The 20,943-nt window shown below is 40.0% G+C and overlaps 1 long non-coding RNA gene across 1 annotated transcript in view; it reads left to right on the top strand.

The window, feature by feature from the left end:
- LOC142098662 (uncharacterized) overlaps positions 1 to 20,943 on the top strand; it is a 93,220-nt gene that overhangs the window by 64,130 nt on the left and 8,147 nt on the right. The window lies entirely within an intron of this gene.

Genomic DNA, 20,943 nt, shown 5'->3' with positions numbered 1-20,943 from the left:
TATTATACAAGCACAGTCATTTACCTATTTTTATGAATATATATATATATATATATATATATATATATATACAAGTTAACCCATGCCTGATACTCATGCATTCTAGTCAAATCAAGCTACTTAAGGTGTTAAAAAGGTTCTTGTCATGCATTTGGGCCTAGCCCAGGCCTCCTAAGGGGAAGAGCGTTACTTCCCGACGCAAGCGCCCTTTTTTAACGTGGTTTTGTCCACATGTCACCACCTCATCATTTTTCTCCATTACCTCATCCTTCATCTTCATCACCACATCCTTCATCAAGCTACTTAAGGTGTTAAAAACTCCCCACTGTCACCCCCGGCAACCACCAACCACTCCCAACTGTCACTTCTCCTTCAAGAAATATATAGGTCAGTGTATAACTCTGCCCAGCAGGTGGCGCTGCAGCTTGGTTTTTTTTTTTTTCACACACGCCACTAGGCATTTATATAGTAGATATATATATATATATATATATATATATATATATATATATATATATTATCTTCTATAAAGCGCTGGTGTATTACACAGCAGTGTACTGTGTAAAGATGGCCCTGCCCATATGAGCTTACAAGAGGTGCGGGGAAAACTTGATACATAAGGTAGCAGAATAACAATTGTGACTGTTGGTGCGGAAAGTGTGTAAGGCAGTAGCTTTATCAGCCGCCAATTATAAAGCACTAATTGGCGACTGGCATCTCTGTACTGGCGGTGCATCACTGTTGGAAAGAGGAGAGGTAGTGGACAACGGAGACGTGAAACATGAACAAGTCACTGTAGAAATCTTAAAACAGTCTGCTGATGCCAACTTATCCGCCACTTTAGTGTCATTGTTTGCCAGGTGTTTTTTTTATTCTCATGCTCACTGCTGGACACAGCCACAACCATTGTTCCTCGTGATGTTCAGTGGTGAGCAGGAACTGAGATGGCAAATACAATGACACTTGTTCTCATGGAGTCCAGCAGCTGTACTGAGTTGGTATACAGTAGATCTTCTATATAACCATTGATATCTTAAAAGATGAAATTTCAAACTCATCAATGTAAAGGTGCTGTTAAATTCATTACCATAAGGTTTTAAGAGTCCACAGAAAAGCAGAATAGCGTGATCGGAATACCTCCATTGTAGGCAGATGTTGTCTTCGGGAAGTCTCCAAATAAAACAAACCCAAATTCTGCCATCCTAAATTCCCAGTGGCTTTGCAGGTATCTACCCTAAGAAGTCTAGAGAAGTCCCTATACTTATAAATCTGTTAAATTCCAATAAGATTCCATTATTAAGAACAAAGTGGGTCATTTTCTTAAAAAGCGAAAAATGACTTATGTTAAAGATTATGCACCCAGCCAGCAAAAAACTGAATTTTTCACTGTTATCAGACATTGCCAACTATTCCACTCCAAACTTGTTATGTTAAGTGACTTTAACCTACATCTGACCGTCTTGCTCGATAAATAATTTACTGACTATCAAGTTGTTTCCTCTCACAGTCTTCACTCATCTGATCCACTAGTTTGGCCTCCTTGATGGTTGAAGATTACTGGATCCTTCTGTAAAGTACTACACTCTATTCTCACCCACACGACATGCACATCCGCGTTGATTACATTTTGTTAATGGCCCATGTGTTTTGTCAACTGCACTCATCTAAAACATGCCCAATCTGGAACGAATGCATGCGCAAGTGCGGCTCTCCCCACCCTCTGTCTGCACCGCCTTCGTCAACCTCGTAGGTTCTGTCATTATGTGCAGTTTGTATTTTGAATGACTTGTGACTCTAACTATCCGGAACTGCAGAGTATTGGGGTGACTTATAAATAAACAATGATGATGATGATAGTGATGGGGATGAAAACTTACTTTTAATCTCAGGTGAAAATGCCAGTTCAAAATCACGTTATTTCAAGTTTCACATATTATACAAAGAAGCTCTCTGGTAATATTTTGAATTCAATTTTAACATGTAAATCTGCCTTCCAGTTGCCTGGGACTCACATTGTGGCACAATGGTTAACACTGCTACCTCACAGAACTGGGGCAATGGGTTCAATTCCCCACATCAACTCTATATTTACATCATGTTACATACATCTAAAAAACATTTCCAGAATACGTACATATCTCACACAAGACACTGCAAAAACTTTAATTCATCCACTCATCATCTCCCACATTCACTATTGCAATTCCCTCCTTATTGGTCTTCTCAAAATCAGACTTGAGCCCCTACAATCTATTTTGCATGCAGCGGCTAGATTGATTTCACCTGCAAATCGTTACATCTGCTGAGTCACTCTGTCAATCTCTACATTGGTTGCCTTTTTTTCAACAAATCCAATATAAAATTTTTCTACTAACATACAGGCCATCAAAAAATTGCACCAACATACATCTCCTCACTTGTATCAAAATATCTCCCAGCTCGACACCTCTGTTCTCTGTTCTGCACATGATCTGGGTTTCTCTTACACTCTCATCACAACCCCCTATTCTCGGTTACAGGACTTTTTTCAGGCTGCACCCACTTTATGGAATTCACTCCCTCACACCACAAGACTCTCCTCTAGCCTTCAAACCTTCAAGCGTTCTCTGAAAACCCACCTCTTCAGACAAGCTTATAATATTCCTCTACCACCCTCTTACTCTCCCTAGGTTACCCTATTACCACCCTCTACACAGCTAACACAAGACAACAACCCTCTGACCAACATAGTTGTGTGACTGATCATACAGCCCACTAAATACTTTGTAACCTTTGCATTCTAGCTGGAAAAATATTCTCCCTTGTGTATCAAACCATTGTCCCCTTAGATTGTAAGCTTGCGAGCAGGGCCTTCTTACCTCTCTGTATGTATTACCCAGTATTGTATTATTACTGTTTATTTCCAATTCTAAAGCGCTACGGAATCTGCTGGCGCTATATAAATAAATGATGATGACGGTGATGATGAACCAGAGCACTATCTGTGTGGAGATTGTATGCTCTCTTCGTGTTCTGGTAGAATTCCATTGGGTGCTCCAATCTCCTCCCATTGCATATTAAAGGTGCATAGTGTAATAAATAATTATATTTAAATAAAAATATAAAAAATAATAATATAATAATAAAAACATTTAGGGGCTAATTTATGTTTCCGGGGTAATCATAGAGTTTTGCTGCTTGCTAAGCCAATGGGGACCTCAGCACATTAGAACTGGAAGCTTGGTCCGACACCCATTAAATTTGGTGCGTTTCTGTATACATAAGGGGGAAGCCTACTTAATTAGAAGTGTTGTCCAAAAGTGAATAATTTGTTTTTAATGAAATATGTAGGCTAGTTAATTGTTCTGAAAAATTGCAAAACACTTGATCCCTTTATCTGGATAAAAACAATTCTATATAACTTATATTGCTTGTAGAATAAATAATGATAATCATCATCAACATTTATTTATATAGCGCCAGCAAATTCCGTAGCGCTTTACAATTGGGAACAAACATTAATAAGACAATACTGGGTAATACATACAGACAGAGAGGTAAGAGAACCCTGCTCGCAAGCTTATAATCTATGGGTAATAATGATAATAATGATAATGATGATGTTGAAAATAAAGACAAATGTTCTATTTCCCAATTTTTAGTTTCTACATCAGAATCAGAATATCTGACATAAGTAGCTTCAAGGATAGACCCCCAAGTATACATTATATTTAGCGATTTATTGGTGTTGTTTTTGGCCTTAGACATTACAAATAATGATATCGCACAAGCCTCCTTACTCGATTCAGTGTTAAGCGGCGCGGCCATAAATATTTATTGCGTGAAAAAAAAGACAATTGCTGCCCTAAAGAGCTTGCAATTTACAAAGTGTATTATAATCTCCGTTGGTTGATTGGAAAAAACACTTCTACTTCAGACGCAAGCTGTCCGGCACAGTATGGGGGAAATGTACACTATAAAGACCAGTTTTATTCTCGCTACTATTACAAAGCACTTTTGCCATCAAACTTTGGTCTGACACCCTCAGTCATAACGCTATGTAATAGCGTTATGCAATAGCAATCCTTTGTGCCAAGGGGTCCCAGGTGCATCATGTGCTGGGCCTAGCTGTATCTTACCATTTGGGATTTAAGTAAATCCAAGTATTGTTCTGCATGCCTGCCTGCTCCCTGTTTCCCAGAGACTGCTGGGTAACTGCCTATTATCCTATGGTTCCACTCCACTGCCCTCCCCAATAAAACTTTTCATATCCTTATAAACGAACTAGATTGCCGTGTTATAAACATTTACACTGTGCTAACAGATCATCTCCGCATATGAGAATTGGCTAAATTCCCTTTTCCAGATGAATATATTGAAGGAGATTAGAGATATGATAGCTTTTCAGATTGCTGAACCCAGAGAAATTAGTTTAGTGAGCATTTACAGAGGCTAAATTGGAACCATTAAATAGTGGATTAAATTGATGGTACTTTCATTGTCTGTCCTTCGGTGCTGCTGTAAAATCAATTAGCCGTCACCATTTCACTCTTCATATAGTGAGATTGTAGGGCAGCTTTGGAACGGCAGACCCTCGCAGCAGCAGCGGGTGCGGTAAAAGTACACCTATTAGATGATGTGCCATGAAATAACATCACAGGGCAGAATGTCTCGGTGCAAATCAGCTCAGCTATATTTCTCTGTTGTTTTTTTTTTTTTCTTTAGCAGGAAGCAGACATGACTCTAGCAATGCCACAAATGGAAATGACACTAGTTGGTGCTGGTGGTCAGTGAGGAATATTTGTCGCATTTTGTAATACCGAGAAGGAGATCGTTTAGCTCAGTCCAGAAATAGGTTTCAGGTGTGACTGATCCACAAACCATTGAGCAGAGCCATGAAGAAGTGTAAATGGGGTGTCTGTTCCGGTGTGCGCCATTTTTTTATTGTAATAAACCAGGGAGGCAAATAGGACATACCATAATGTAATGAAAACAGAAGTTGATAGCAAAAACTTACAATTTAAAATAGAAACAGGGACTTAAAATAAACACAAGTGTCAGGCTACATAAAGTATACATGCATATATATATATATTAGAGATGCTCAGGCTCGGTTCCCCCAGAACCGAACACATCCGAACTTAGCAGATTCGAGTACCGAGCCTTTCGCGCACCCTCGGAATTGAAAACAAAGCAAAACATCATTGTTACGCCATTGGATCTCACGAGTTTTGGATTCTATAAGTACCGCCCTCCATGGTGATCCAGCGCCATATCACAGAGGGACACAGAAGGGGTAGCACAGTTCTTGGCAGTCTCTAGTGCAGTTGGGCAGCTTCATAGGTAGAAAATAAAGTGGAGGGGTAGCAGTGTTCTTCAAAGTCTGCAGTGACATTCCGAAGAGCTCCATTGCTCCATTGCTAATTGTCATTGCTGAAATAGAATTAATAGGTCTGGCAGGCTTGGTCTTCTAAATCTGCAGTCACATTGTACTGTGTTATATAGGTAACACACAAATAGGAGAGCTTCATTGCTAATTGTCATTGCTGAAATACAGATAATAGGGCTGGCAGTCTTGGCGTAAATCTGCAGTCACATTGTACTGTGTTATATAGGTAACACACAAAGAGGAGAGCTCCATTGCTCCATTGCTAATTGTCATTGTTGAAATAGAAATACTAGGGCTGGCAGGCTTGGTCTTCTGAATTTGCAGTCCAATTGTGTGGTGTTATATAGGTTACACACAAAGAGGAGACCTCCATTGCTAATTGTCATTGCTGAAATAGAAATACTAGGGCTAGCAGGCTTGGTCTTCTAAATTTGCAGTCCAATTGTACGCTGTTATATAGGTTGCACACAAAAAGGAGAGCTCCATTGCTAATTGTTATTGTTGAAATAGAAATACTAGGGCTGGCAGGCTTGGTCTTCTGAATTTGCAGTCCAATTGTGTGGTGTTATATAGGTTACACACAAAGAGGAGACCTCCATTGCTAATTATCATTGCTGAAATAGAAATACTAGGGCTAGCAGGCTTGGTCTTCTGACTTTGCAGTCCAATTGTACGGTGTTATATAGGTTACACACAAAAAGGAGAGCTTCATTGCTTCATTGCTAATTGTCATTGCTGAAATAGAAATACTAGGTCTGGCAGGCTTGGCCTTCTAAATTTGCAGTCCAATTGTATAGTGTTATATAGGTTACACACAAAGAGGAGAGCCCCATTGCTAATTGTCATTGCTGAAATAGAAATACTAGGGCTGGCAGACTTGTTCTTCTGAATTTGTAGTCAAATTGTACGATGTTATATAAGTTACACTCAAAGAGGAGAGCTCCATTGCTAATTGTCATTGCTGAAATAGAAATAATAGGGCTGTCAGTCTTGGTTTAAGTCTGCAGTCAAATTGTACGGTGTTATATAGCTAACACGCAAACAGGAGAGCTCCATTGCTCCATTGCTAATTGTCATTGCTGAAATAGAAATAACAGGGCTGGCAGGCTTGGTCTTCTGAATTTGCAGTCAAATTGTACAGTGTTATCAAAATGGATTCACAGCAGTACACAGAAGAGCAGGAGTACCAAGCAGCTGCTGGCACCAGTCATGATGATAGTAATCCCTCTATATCATCTGTTAAAGCCTATGTTAAAGTGCATAGTGGTTGTATGTCAGGGATACAAAAATGTAAAATAACACCTTTCACCTTGGTCAAGAAAGAAAGACCTGTAATCCAGGCAAAGTTATCTGCAGAAAAAAAAAAAATTGGCAACATACCATTCTACACACGCAGTGGCAAGGAAAAAATGAGGCCTTCGCCTTTCTCTATGAGTACTAGTTCTGCAACTGTTCACTGAGGCATCTTCTTTTAAGGTCAGTCGTGACTAAGCAAGACCTTGTCATTCGAAATCCACAAGTGGTGTCCAAATACTTTTACGTGTAAAAGCCGAGCTGGAAGAAAACAGTAAGGCATTAGAGGAAAATGTATGTTCAGATTCAGAAATGACACAAATCCCTGAGGAGAGTCCATCCACGGGTGCTATGTGTAATCCTGACCTGTCTGATAGTGTACCCATAAAGAAGGCCCCTTTCAGCTTTTTTGAAGATGTCTGCATGAACAGCCCAAGTGTAGCCGGTGATACACAAATTGAGGATGCCACTTTGGAATTGCAACAGGATGAGCGGAATATTTGTGTAGTCGACAAGGGCGCTTATGAGGATGTTGATGAGGATGATGTTGTTTGTTTAAGTCCTGCACCGGTGGAAGCAGTTCTTGCACGTGATAAGAAGGCCATTGTCATGCCTGGGCAAAAGACCAAAAATTCCACCTCTTATGTGTGGAATTAATTTAGCCCAAATCCTGACACTTGTTTAGTCATTTGTAGTGTATGTAAAGCCACAGTCAGTCGAGGTAGGGACCTTAACCATCTAGGAACCTCATCCATGTTACATCATTTGTAGCGAGTTCATGGAAAGCTGTTGGGAAAATTGGAAACTTATGCTAAAAAAATAACAACAAGCAGTCCAGCATCAGCTACCTCCCTTCTCTCAGCTAGATCCCAGCACCTGCAATCTACACCCAATAACACTGTCCTCATCAATATCCTCAGTAGCATTCGGAGTTAGTCCTGCATCCAAGTTACTAAGACTAGATGACTCCTCCACTATCCTGGATTCCTCAGAAGAATTCTTGAGCGTTAGTCCCACTGCTACTGCCGCTGCTGCTGGGGTTGAATCTTTATCCCAGAAGCAGACCAAGAAGAAGACTACTAGTAGTTTACAACAATTGACTGTTAAACAAACCTTTGCAAGAGGAAGCAAGTATGAAAGCTATCACCCAGTCACAAAGCAGATCACAGATGCCATGGTGAGGTCTTTTGTCCCCGTTACCAAATTCCATCACTACACAATTTCACTAGAAAAACTATTCCTCACCTCTATCAGAAGGTTCGTAAAAATGTAATTATTTGGCTACAAAATGCCATTCTACCCACTATACACTTAACCACAGATATGTGGACAAGCGGAACTGGGCAAACTAAAGATTATATGACTGTGACAGCCAACTGGGTTGGTGATTCACCTTCACCAGCAGGAACAGCAGCAGCATGTACCCAAGTACGTCACATTTGTCAGAGACAGGTTACTTTGTGTATCACTGGCTTCACTAAGAGGCATATTGCTGACAATCTGTTACAAAAACTAAGGGAGGTCATTGCAACATGGCTTATCCCTCTTGGACTCTCCTCACTATATGTAATTTCTGATAACGCCACCAATATTGTGAGAGCATTACAGCTGGGTGAATTCCATCACATTCCCTGTTTTGCTCACACAATAAACTTGGTAGTGCAGAGCTTTTTAAAAAATGACAGAGATGTGCAGGAGATGCTGTCTGTGGCCCGTTAAATATCTGGACATTTCTGGCATTCGGCACCAGCGTGTAGGAGATTGCAGCAGCTACATGAGCAATTTAATTTGCCCTTCCACCAACTGAAGCAAGAGGTGGTGACAAGGTGGAATTCCACCCTGTATATACTTCTACGGATGGATGAACAGCGAAAAGCCATCCACACTTACTCCACAAGCCATAACATTGGGAAATGAGGGAGGATGTATTTTACTTAAGCGCAGTGGAGAATACTTTCCGTGTTGTGCAAGGCGCTGAAACCATTTGAAGTAGTCACCTGTGAAGGGAGTTCAGACATTGCTAGCTTGAGTCAAGTTATTCCCTTAATTAGACTTTTGGAAAAGCAGCTTGAGAAACTAAAGGAGGAGATTAAAAAAAGCAATTAGGCTAAATATGTCGGGCTTGTAGACCAAGTACTTTATTCGCTTAGCCAGGATCCAAGAGTTATCAAAATATTGAAATCGGATCACTACATTTTGGCGACTATGCTTGATCCTAGGTTTAAGAGCTATGTCTTCTCTTTGTTTCCAACTGACCTAGATCAGAAGAAATGCAAGGAGTTCCTGGTGAGCATGATTACAGCTCAAGTGTTACGTGACAAGATAAGGTCTCCTCCTTCAATTTCTCACTGAACTGCTGCTAGGAAAAAATTTAGCTTTCCCAAGAGACCCAGGGATGAGGCAGATGACTCAGCACAACATTTTGACATCTGGTCTTGTCTAAAAGAATTGACCAAAAAACGTGACACCTCTGCCGTAACTCAACCTGATCCTACTGTCAACATCCAAAGGATGGTGGAGGATTATTTTCACGCAGCATAGAAATAGACACATCAGACAGTCCATTTACATACTGGGAGTAAAAAAGGGAATTTGGAGACCCATGTACCAACTGCTCACCCTCCAGTGTGTACTCGGAAATAGTTTTCAGCACAGCCAGGAACATTGTCAGCGATCGGCGTCGGAGGCTACTTCCTCAAAATGTGGAAAAGATGATGTTCATAAAAATGAACTACAATTTCCACGAGGAAGGCTTCTCCTGCTAATTACATCATAATACTGAGACTTCTGTAATGGTGGATTCCAGCGGTGATGGATTAACAATGTGTGAGGATGATGTACAAACTGTTGAGGGTGAGGATGAGGCTGAGGATGATGAGGACAACATCTTGCCACAGTAGAGTTCATTAACAGCACTGTTACCTTAGGTGCCTTAAGCCCATTGTTAGCTTGTTTTGTGGGGGCCCAAACAAACCAAGCACATCAGCCTCAAAAGTGGCACTCCTTGTCGCTGAAGTGCTTGGTTTGTTAAAGTGTGTATGTTTTTAAGATCCAACATAATGGGTGGGAGGGCCCAAGGACAATTCCACCTTGCACCACTTTTCCTGTGCCAATGTTACCTACATGTGCCATATACTGTTGTGTGCTTTGCAAAAATCTTAGACACCCATTGATGATGCAGATGACTCGGCACAACATTTTGACATCTGGTCTTGTCTATTGTAAAAGAATTGACCAGAATTAGTGACACCTCTGCTGTAACTCCACCTGATCCTACTATCAACTATCAACATCAATATGGGGGCATTACAACAATATGTGGGATGAATTCAGGCTTAATCTAAGAACATTCAAATTTTCACATTTAGTTGTCCTTTAAATAGGAACCACTCCAGAGGAAACCATTAAAAGTAATAACAGCTACAGAATAAAATATTTTTTTCTAATGAAATAAGCTGGCATTTTAAATTGCATGTCATTTTACACAGCATTTTTTAAAAGTATTTTGATAATAGTTCGACACTGACACTTGTATTTCTGTGTTGATAAGGAGGGGTTTTATTGACTAAACAGTTGAAATTCTGGGGCGCAGTAGTCAAAAAGAAAGTAATGGAGTCTACATTTTTTTTTTTTTTTAACAATCATTCAGTCGTTTCTGAAAAACTCCAAGTTCCACGGTTGTCATGGTAATGGTGTAAGTTAGACATTTAGACCCGTGTGTGAAAAGCTCTAAAACCGCCAAGATAATTTGTTGGGAGAATAAAAAAATAACAGATTCACTTTTAATATGGTAAGTGCTTTTAATCCTGCAGTCATTCCAAACAAGTCATTAGCCAGGGCTGGAGCTTTACAGAACTGACAATGACTGACAATTTCTCTCCCTCCGTAGCTCAGCATCAAATTACATTGATTGCCTGTATATTAAAGAAAACACAGGTCTTAATATATTTTTGAATGATGGTATTTGGAAAAGGTCTCAAAAAGCAAGTACAAAAGATGGCCATCCCAACTGCCGTATTCAGCCTTGGTTTAACATTTGTCCTGTTATTCCCGACCATGGCCTTATCTGTGTGTAGTTTGTATGTTCTCCCCGTGTTTGTGTGGGTTTCCTCCGGGTGCTCCGGTTTTCTCCCACACTCCAAAAACATACTAGTAGGTTAATTGGCTGCTATCAAATTGACCCTAGTCTCTCCCTCTCTCTCTCTCTGGCTGTGTGTGTATTAGAGAATTTAGACTGTAAGCTCCAATGGGGCAGGGACTGATGTGAATGAGTTCTCTGTACAGCGCTGCGGAATTAGTGGCGGTATATATAGAAATAAATGGTGATGATGATAAATGTACTAAATGAATGATAACTAGAATCTGATTGGTTGCTGTAGGCAACATCTCCACTTTTTCAAACCTGCAGTTTAGTAAATATACCCCGTATGTGACCTTTAGCAAGGTTGCAGATCCGCTTGGAAATGCTTATGGCAAAAAGACTAAAATCTACACAACAAAGTCCATGCGACTATAACATTAGGACCACCCTTTTCATATTTTTTTTAACATTTTCATATTTTCCAATAAAGTTGCCCGATTTTTCCTCAGTTATGTTTTAAGTGTCTATAACCTACTTTTTTCCTTTTTCTGTGGTGTGTACTGGAAAGCAAATATTGACTGTTTTATACTCTGTCTTTGGATGAAGACGTTTTTGTGAAAATCGGGGAGTTTATTTACACCCAGAATGCAGCCATGAGTGGTCCTCGTGCCCCCTTTTCTTCCTCCTCCTCCGACCCTCTTTCATTATAAACAACTTCTGATAAGAAAACAAAGTACCTGTACCTACAGCTGTGAAGGGTATCCATGGAGCTAGAGAAGGTGGTGGGAATTTTTGGTGCACCCAGGAGATGGTCGTAGCTGGCGTATCAGGCCTTTTTGTATCTATTATTATAAATGTTTCTTTAAAGCTCAATTAGACAAACCATATGACAAAGGTGTGCACAAAAAAAAGGATCAGAGTGCCCTTAAATTAATTTTGAGCAAAGTTTGGAACTTTTTATATTACATGTGTTAGTTTTGTGCGTTCGAATAGTTTTCTTTTTTATGTATGAGAAAATAAGTATAAAAACGCACCATCCCATCAACAGTGCTTCTGGAAGGTACAAAAAAAGGTATCACATCAAAAGTGTAGACTGAGACCTGGGGGTAGATTTATCAAACCTTCTAAAAAGGAAACAGGAACTTGTTGCCCACAGCAACCAATAAGATTTTAGCTATCATTTATCTAGTACATTCTAAGAAGTGATAGCTAGAATCTGATTGGTTGTTACGGGCAGCACCCTTTTTAGAACGTTTGAAAATCTTCCCCTGGTTTCCACCACCTCCAAGAACATATAAAATGCAGTCCTTTTGGGGGGAGAAATATGCTCTGCAGAGAACACCCCCTAAATGCTCCTTATACGCCCCTTTAATCTCAATTTAACATTCTTGTTCCACAACATGAAATCTCATTTTTGTATGTGGGTGCGTAACTAATCACTTGATAAAAAAGGGTTCAGCGCATGGCTAACAATATGACCAATTGTAGATGTAGGACACAATTAAAGGTAATGTTATAGCTCTTTTGCAGAAAATGTATTAATTAAAGGTTCTTACCCTGCTCTTTCCCTCTTAGTCTAAGTGAAATAGAATCCACAATCCAGTAGCCTTCATATATTCACTCCGGAATTGATGTCCTGATGATCGTTGTCCAAACGGTGCTGTTACAATCCAGTTACAGTGTCCTCACACGCAGTGGAACGCAGGTGGACCGCATACGTCCTTCCGGCGCTTCCTTTCCTTACGGGAGCCCACTGTGTACAAAAAATCCAAAGATGTATTTTGATGTGTATGCTTTCATCCGACGCGTTTCGTCCTTACCGGACTTTCTCAAGGATGATGTTTCTTTTAGCTGGTGTTCTTTTTATAGGGATGTTCAATCAACTTTATTGTTCATGACAAAATGTACATATTATGTAAAATTAAAAATTTAAAATTATTCGTGATAATTAGTGAATAATCCATTGTTACGCACATTAATCACTTGTGTTAAAAAAAAACATGTAAAAAATTATAATAAAAATACAAAACAAAATAAGAATAAAAGTCACAACTGAAACATAGGTTTCATTCAAGTTAAAAATGGCCATAAATCAAATTCTTGGTTTAACCCTAAGGGGGTTAAAGTTTTCAGTTTATAAACTAATCACATCCATGCACCTAACCCACACTGATTCTCCCAGCTCCTGCCATGAGATGATGTACCATGTTGCTATCATGCCACCTTGACCTTTAGATCCACGCGCTTCCCTAAACTAGTGCTGTCATAGAGAAATTGTGCAGTGGTTTCACAAAACAGCAGTTTCACTGCAGACTGGCACATTTGTACTTATTTAGAAGACTTTTGTCTGCGTTCCGTGGACCCTGAATACAGAATATTCTATTTTTGGTCTTTCTGACACTTGAAACAACTGCAGCGTACAAACATTTTATGGTCTGTTTTTTCATGGACCTTTTCTATTTTTTGCAGCATTTTACGTAATTTTACCCTACGCCACTTTGTGCCCCTTTTCTGCGTATTTTATTTACTTAATAACAAAAACACGCTACACATTGTTCCTAAACATGCTCTTCTTTCCTGCACATCTTATCTTTCTTTCTTATGTAACAATCTTACACCTGTTCCTGGGTTATTGTGGTCATAGTCCTGTTTTGGCCTTTGCTTTTCCATAGGTAATTTGCATGACAAAGGTTTCTTACAGCTTGTCTTCCCATGTGTGTGAACATATCTCACTCTGACAATGGCTCATAATCCAAGTAAGTTCACTGTTTTCGGAGATATGGAACTCCTTGATATAAATGAGGACAATTGTACAAAGGCTAACGTCATAGGTTTGGAACTAACCAAGAGTGATAATCTACCGTCAAACAGAACAAAATCCAAGTGAACTTCTGTGTATAATTCTGCACCATATATAAAAGGCCTTTTGTTCTGCTCATCCCCTCACAGTTGGTCGTGAAAGAGGTGGTTCCTAATTTTCCTTTCATTCCAACTAAGTGATATTGGCAATAATATGTTTTGTTAAGGTCCTGAAAGCTGTTTAAACCTACCTGTGATCTTTAAAAATTGTTGCATTATCTTGCCAAGAATAAGGTCAAGTCTATATACAGTATCCCTAATAGAGTGAAAAGCATTCAGACAGACAGGTTATGTGTTCACTGATCGTAGGTCATTTCCATGACCCCCCCACAATTCTCCAGTTTTTATCTTTTACTACAAGAAATAATGCTCACGCTACAATGGCAGAATCATTTGGGAAACAAGCATTAAAGGGGAACTACCAAATAATTTGCAAAATTAATAACATATTTATTACACATATATTAATTGTAATCAATTTTTTCATTTTCATTATTCAGTGTCTCAAATAGGAAAACAAGATATATATTTGATTTTGTGTTTAACTCATCTATTCACAGCAAACATGTATTTATAAATCTCATTAGGCAGTTGCTGGTGTAAAATGCCTAGTCAGAATTCTAAAGACAAGTATTCTGTGTGTACCAAGTGTAGAGCTGTAAAATCTTCCAAAACTGTTAGGGTGTCCTCTGTGTTAGATATCCTGTCCCCAAGTCTTACAATTGTATCCCCCCAATCTCTCATATTTCATGAGACCAGAAGACATGGAACCAAATTGCTCCAATGCACTGAGACTTTGGTGGTGTTTGAAAGCTGCCGTAGCTAGTAGATGACTTCTGCAACTGTGTTTGGTGAACAGCGATAGTGCCTGGCGCTCCCAGTGGTCCAGTGAATGGCCAGTGCTATCTACCAATCAGAGGACCAGTATCTGTCTAGTGAGTATGACAGCTTGCTTACAGAGTATGACAGTGCGGGAGCAGAGTACAGGTGAGTAAACTCTTGGCGTCTGCCTTGTATCTCCATCAGAGATCTGGGCACTGCATTGTGTTGCCATGTAGGTTTTGGGATCTGCATTCTGAATCCATTAGTGATCTGGAGTCTGCATTCTTTAGCCACCAGAGATTTGCATTGAGTGATAGCGTAATGTATACCAGGCACTAAGATGCTCTTTCTATTGTCTAAAGTTTACTAGAAGTCTTTCTCTATTATGGGCAGCGCGGTGGCTAAGTGGTCAGCACTTCTGCCTTACAGCATGAGTTCAATTCCCGACCATGGCCTTATCTGTCAAGAGTTTGTATGTTCTCTCCGTGTTTGCGTGGGTTTCCTCCGGATGCTCCGGTTTCCTCCCACACTTCAAAAACTTACTGGTAGGCTAATTGGCTGCTAACAAATTGACCCAAGTCTGTCCGTGTGTGTGTATGTATGTATGTTAGGGAATTTAGACTGTAAGGATCAATTGGGCAGGGACTGATGTAAGTGAGTTCTCTGTACAGCACTGCGGAATTTGTGGCGCTATATAAATAAATGGTGGTGATGATATAGTGGTTACTAGAATGCTCTTTGTATTGTGTAGTAGGCGCTAGAATTGTATCTATATTGTTTAGAGGTCATTAGAACTCTCTCTGTGTTGTATAAAAGTCACAAGACTGTTCTTTGTGTGGTATAGTGGTCACTAGAATGGACTGTCCATTGTATAATCTTCATTAGAATGCACTGTATGTGGTATGGTAGTCACTAGAATCGGCTCTGTATTGTATAGTGGTCACTAGAATGCTCTTTGTGTGGTATTGTGGTAACTAGAATCGGCTCTGTATTGTATAGTGGTCACTAGAATGCTCTTTGTGTGGTATGGTGGTAACTAGAATCGGCTCTGTATTGTATAGTGGTCACTAGAATGCTCTTTGTGTGGTATTATGGTAACTAGAATCGGCTCTGTATTGTATAGTGGTCACTAGAATGCTCTTTGTGTGGTATGGTGATAACTAGAATCTGCTCTGTATTGATTAGTGGTCACTAGAATGCTATTTATGTGGTATGGTGGTAACTAGAAAGGACTGTGTATTGTATAGTGGTCACTAGAATGCTCTCTGTTATGAGAAAAAAATTCTGATGACTTCTTCAACATGGCTGATAAATTCCAGAGTTCAAAATACATTTCTGGGCTCAAACCACTACTGAGGCCAACAACTCTGTATCCACACAAAGGAGGATATCCCTGGGCGCTGATTTAAATAAACTAAAACAAAATAATCCTTATGATAATACCATGAATCATATAAAATATGTAGCCACCACTCTATTGGCGGGGAGAAGAACTTTTTGCAGCTTCCTATAAAGATTGTTGTGTGATCAATCTTATTGCAGAATAGATAAACTAAAAGGTGGAAGCACAAACAAAACCTCTCCTCGACAAATATATACCACCAACAAAATATCCTATTAAAACATTTTATTAAGAACAATTATACATAACATAATATAACCATAAATCATATTATGGGTAATTTTCCAAATAATGGAGAAACAAGTCGTTGTTGAATTAAGAGCTCAAATATGAAAACAGGTTTCTTATTTATTCTTATAAAATAATAAAGAATATCGGTAATCAGTAGAATGTATAAAAATTCTTTGACAACAATCCGATACAGATTAATTCTTTTTCTGTGCCGTATAAAACTTCTTATCCCATGGACCTACGGTAAATTACGATAATAATGGAACTGAGAGTCCCTCTTGAAGTATTGTAAGCTTGCGAGCAGGGTCTTCTCACCTCTTTGTCTGTTTTACCCAGTTTGTTTATTAGTTTACTATGTTTATCCCCAATTGTAAAGCGCTACGGAATATGTTGGCGCTATATAAATAAATGATGATGATGATGATGATGATGAAACTGGCCGTCTGGAGTTAGCAGTCCACAAACCGCCTATTATTTTAGATTGTACTCACTGAAACAGCAGTCCAATTTCCCAGCTTTGTGGGTGTTTTCCCTTCCAGGCATATAGAAAACGCCTCTAACTGGCCACCGGCCATGAAGCAAGAATAGGCATACACCTAACTCTGTGTATACTACAGGTATCTTTACCCTAAACACATTTTAAGAAATGCAATTCAAGAACATAACGTACATTGCAGATAATTGTGTGCCCGGCATCAATTTGATTGAGCTCAGACACTTGTGTTTTTAAATCTGAGGCCACAATTCAGGATTGAATTGTCCTAATTGCTTTGGGTTTAAAACTTACTAAACTCAAATTCATAATATCGTTTTCAAAAATGAATGTATTATTTTTTAAACCCACAGCTGCAGGTAATGAAGCAAAATGATTCCCCAGTGTGATGTGACTTCCTATGGTGAGCACAATTACAGGCCCTGTCCTTTCAGTCAGAAACTTTGACTTAAACCTTACCACAAAATCCCTGCTTTTTTTTTTCCTCCCCTGCAAATCCTCTGTCAAATTTCCGAAAAACAATCGAGAACAACTTATCACGAATCTCCAGAAAGGCTCTTCCATTGTAATTCTTGGGAGTAACTAAGATGCGCGATTAATCCTTTGCCTTTCCCCACACAACTCTTAGGCTGCCATCTGCCTTGGAGATGTACTATCTAATATCCCAGGATAATTATTCCTATCTGATTTGGCTGTGGAATGATATCAGTAAGTGAAAACATAGACCTGATCCTATTGGTAAAAGTCCAGCAGGGTAAGCATATACAAAAAGGACTAATATTTTTGTTAGCATAGACTCAAAGTAAATGCTATTATACCATGAAAACTGACCCAATTACAGATCTTGACATAAAGAGAGGCCTCCGAACCAGGGAGGGTTCTGGGAAGTCTTAGAGCACAGCAGACTGGGCTTTGCAATAACCAGAACGAAAGGTGAACTTTGTAAGTAACCGTGTAAAATGCAGACTTTTTGAATTTAGAGGAGTTAGCCAAATGTATCCTTTGTTAGGCTTCTTTGACACGGCTGTGCCCTATTTCTGATATCTGAAATATTTGCTGTGAAGGAAGGATGCGGTAGTCATGTATTTTATTGGTGATCGCAAATTAGGGGAAGTGAAACACATTTCTAAGAAGGGAAAATGCATTCTATCAAGTATTAGAGCAGATCTCTTCTTATTTTATGATTTTCTTTCGGTGAGATAAAAAACAATATAAAGTGGATATTTCGTTTTTAGCCTAAATGTATTCCACAATATATCCAAAACAAAATCGAAATTTATTCTTTTTACATACACCCATATAGAGAATGTGTTTTACTAGTTTGAAAAAATAAGACATTAGAACAATATAAAGAGCAACAGCAAACAAATAGATATCAGCCTTTAGTATTTTAACTTCCTTACCTTATGTGTCATTTCTAAACTATATATTTTTGTTTGTTTCTGCTTCCTTTTTTGTTTATTAAAAAAACCATAAAATGATTGATACAAGGTTTTAGACAGACCAGAAATTAAATTGCAGCCAATTTGCTCATGTTAGCCCCAATCACCTTGGTTTCTCTCTTTAAGCGATACCTACGTTCTGTATCCAGAGCATAATTAAGGGTTTAAGCCACCCTATATAATACACTCCTAGTGTCCCCCTAGCCTGCCCCGCCAGGCTAAGAAGCAGGAAGGTAGAAACAAACTCGTCCTTAATTTATAATCTGGCTTCCTTCACCCCCCTTCCCCCCAATTTTTATGTTCCCGTGTTTTTGAAATACTGCTCCACTTTTCATTAAAATCCAAGCTGTATAGCAGATCGGAGGCATGAACAAGTGGTCCTGAGGGTGAAGATGTGAAGGTGGAAAGGAGGCCTTGTGTGCCTGTATTGGCATTGCTGTCCACCCTACTCCATTATCCTCATGCGCCCGTCCAAGGATGACTCATTGTCAGAGCCGGTGTAAGGTTTCTCGTCGCCCTATGCAAATTTTCAAACTACCACCCCCCACCCCCCTACCACACCTCTCACACACCAAATACTCACTTCACCGACCCTAACATCATTGTAAAAAAAAGAAAAGATTAGCCTTACCTCCTCCAGCGGTCCAGATGCAGTGATGTTTGATAGACACTGTCCAGACTCCACTGCTGCCCAGGGACAAACACAGGATTCCTAGAGGGGAGGTATCCAAGTGTTAAATTTCGGAACAAACAATTTGACAAAATAAGGCAACAACAGACAATTATTAGTGATGATTTGAGTCCTAACATGTCTCTACATCACACTCCTGCCCCCTTCATCACACTACTACGTCCCACATCACAATGCCTCCCGTGCATCACTCTACTGCCCCCCTGCATCACACCCTGCATCACACTGCTGCCCCCTCCATCACACTAGTGTCCCCCCCCTGCAGCACAATCTCTCCCCACCCGCGGCACATTCTCTCCATGCCTGCGGCACTATCTCTCCCCCCCTCTGCAGCACAATCCTGCCCCCCTGCAGCACAAACCCCCCAAAGCACAGTGTCACCCCTTGCAGCTCAATCACCCCCCGTCCCCCATCCATCACTTTATTCTTTACTTGCCTGGCTCTGTTCTTCATGCAGCTGCTCCTCTCTGCCAGGCTCCTCACTGACTGTCGGGATGTGATGATGAGGTCACTCTGGACAGTTAGTGAGTGGGGAGGGGGACGGGACAGTTTGTCCCTACCTGCCTTCACACACAACAGAGGTGCGTCTCATTGGAAGGGGAGGGAGCAGCAATCAACCGCCGCCCCCCCCCCCCTCCCTCCCTCCGTACCTGTAGCTGTGTGGCAGCGGACAGCTGTAGAAGGTAAGCTCGACAGCATGTGAATGACATCAGTGGTGCCCTCTAGAGCCCTGCTCATTGCCTCCAACCTTTACCATGGGTGTTCCTTAGATTTAAACCTCACTACATTTCTCTTTTTACTTTGGAGAACAACTATTCTGTAATAATTTAAAATTAATATCAGTTTAAACCTCCACTGTCACACTTTTGCCCCCCTCCTCCCCAAAAAGCCTTGTGCCATAGGCTGGACCCTAGTCAGCCTATTGGATAATCCAGCCCTGACTGTATCTACTATTTCTCTCTTTGTAAAGGGCTGATAAATACAGTGCTTGTCTGAATTATATGCATCTCTGCATTCAGTATAACCTATGGTTCATGGTGTTTGAGGTGTTTGACTGTCAGTGTGACCTACAGAAGAAAAGGATGAGTGAGAGGGAGTGGGAGAGATAATGGAAGGCAAGTGGGAAGATAAATGAAGGAGCTCAGTCAAGTGCCATTGCACAAATATCATGGATACCTACAGGAGCACCAATTGGTATAAGAAAAGGAAAGGCTTTATGTAGTCAAGAAACACAGAAACAATATGGCTAATAGAAATGATTGGTCCATCGAGTCTGCCTATTTAAGTGCCTAATTTATTTTTGTGTGTGTTTCATTTTTAAGTGTTTTTATGGGGTGGGAGTTTGGGTTTTCAGTGCTGGTCACCTTAAAATTACAATAAGCTAATTTTAATTTGTAATTTGCATGCAGCGGCTAGATTGATTTTCCTTGCAAACTGTTCTTCCCCTGCTGAGCCACTCTGTCAGTCTCTACATTGGTTGTCTGTTTTTCAACGAATCCAATATAAAATTCTTCTACTAACATACAAGGCCATCAACAAAATTGCACCGACATAGCGTACACATCTTCTCACTTGTCTCAAAATATCTCCCAACTCGACACTTCCGTTCTGCACAAGATCTGCATCTCTCTTCCACTCTTATCACATCCTCCCATTCCTGATTATACAGGGCTTTTTTTGGGCTGCACCTATTCTGTGGAATTCCCTCCATCTCACAATAAGACTTTCCTCTAGTCTTCAAACCTTCAACCGTTCTCTGAAAATCCACCTCTTCAGACAAGCTTATAATATTCCTCAACAACCCTCCCTAGGTTATCCTTTTACCACCCTCTACAAAGCTAACACAAGACAGAAACCCTCTGACCAACATTACTGTGTGACTGATCATACAGCCCACTCAATACTTTTTGCCTTTGCATTCTAGCTGGACCACTGTGCAATGTGATGTAGCACTTACCCTTGTGTATCAAACTCCCATTGTCCCATAGATTGTAAGCTTGTGAGCAGGGCCCTCTTACCTTTCTGTCTGTATGTATTACTCAGTACTGTTGTATTAATGTCTATTCCCAATTGTAAAGCGCTACGACATTTGCTGGCGCTATATTAATAAATGATGATAATGATGAATTACTGTATCCATTACTAGTTTGACTGCTGTGCACTTTTACGTATTGCATATCTATTATTATTGAATATACTTTCTTTTGTAGATTTTTACTGTATACATCTCTACACACACATCAGGAAAATTGTCTCCAAAC

The sequence above is a fragment of the Mixophyes fleayi genome, chromosome 7 (genome assembly GCF_038048845.1).
Source record: "Mixophyes fleayi isolate aMixFle1 chromosome 7, aMixFle1.hap1, whole genome shotgun sequence".
Taxonomy (NCBI): domain Eukaryota; kingdom Metazoa; phylum Chordata; class Amphibia; order Anura; family Limnodynastidae; genus Mixophyes; species Mixophyes fleayi.
Note: the sequence above shows the minus strand (reverse complement) of the source record. Positions and strands in the feature narration are given on the sequence as shown.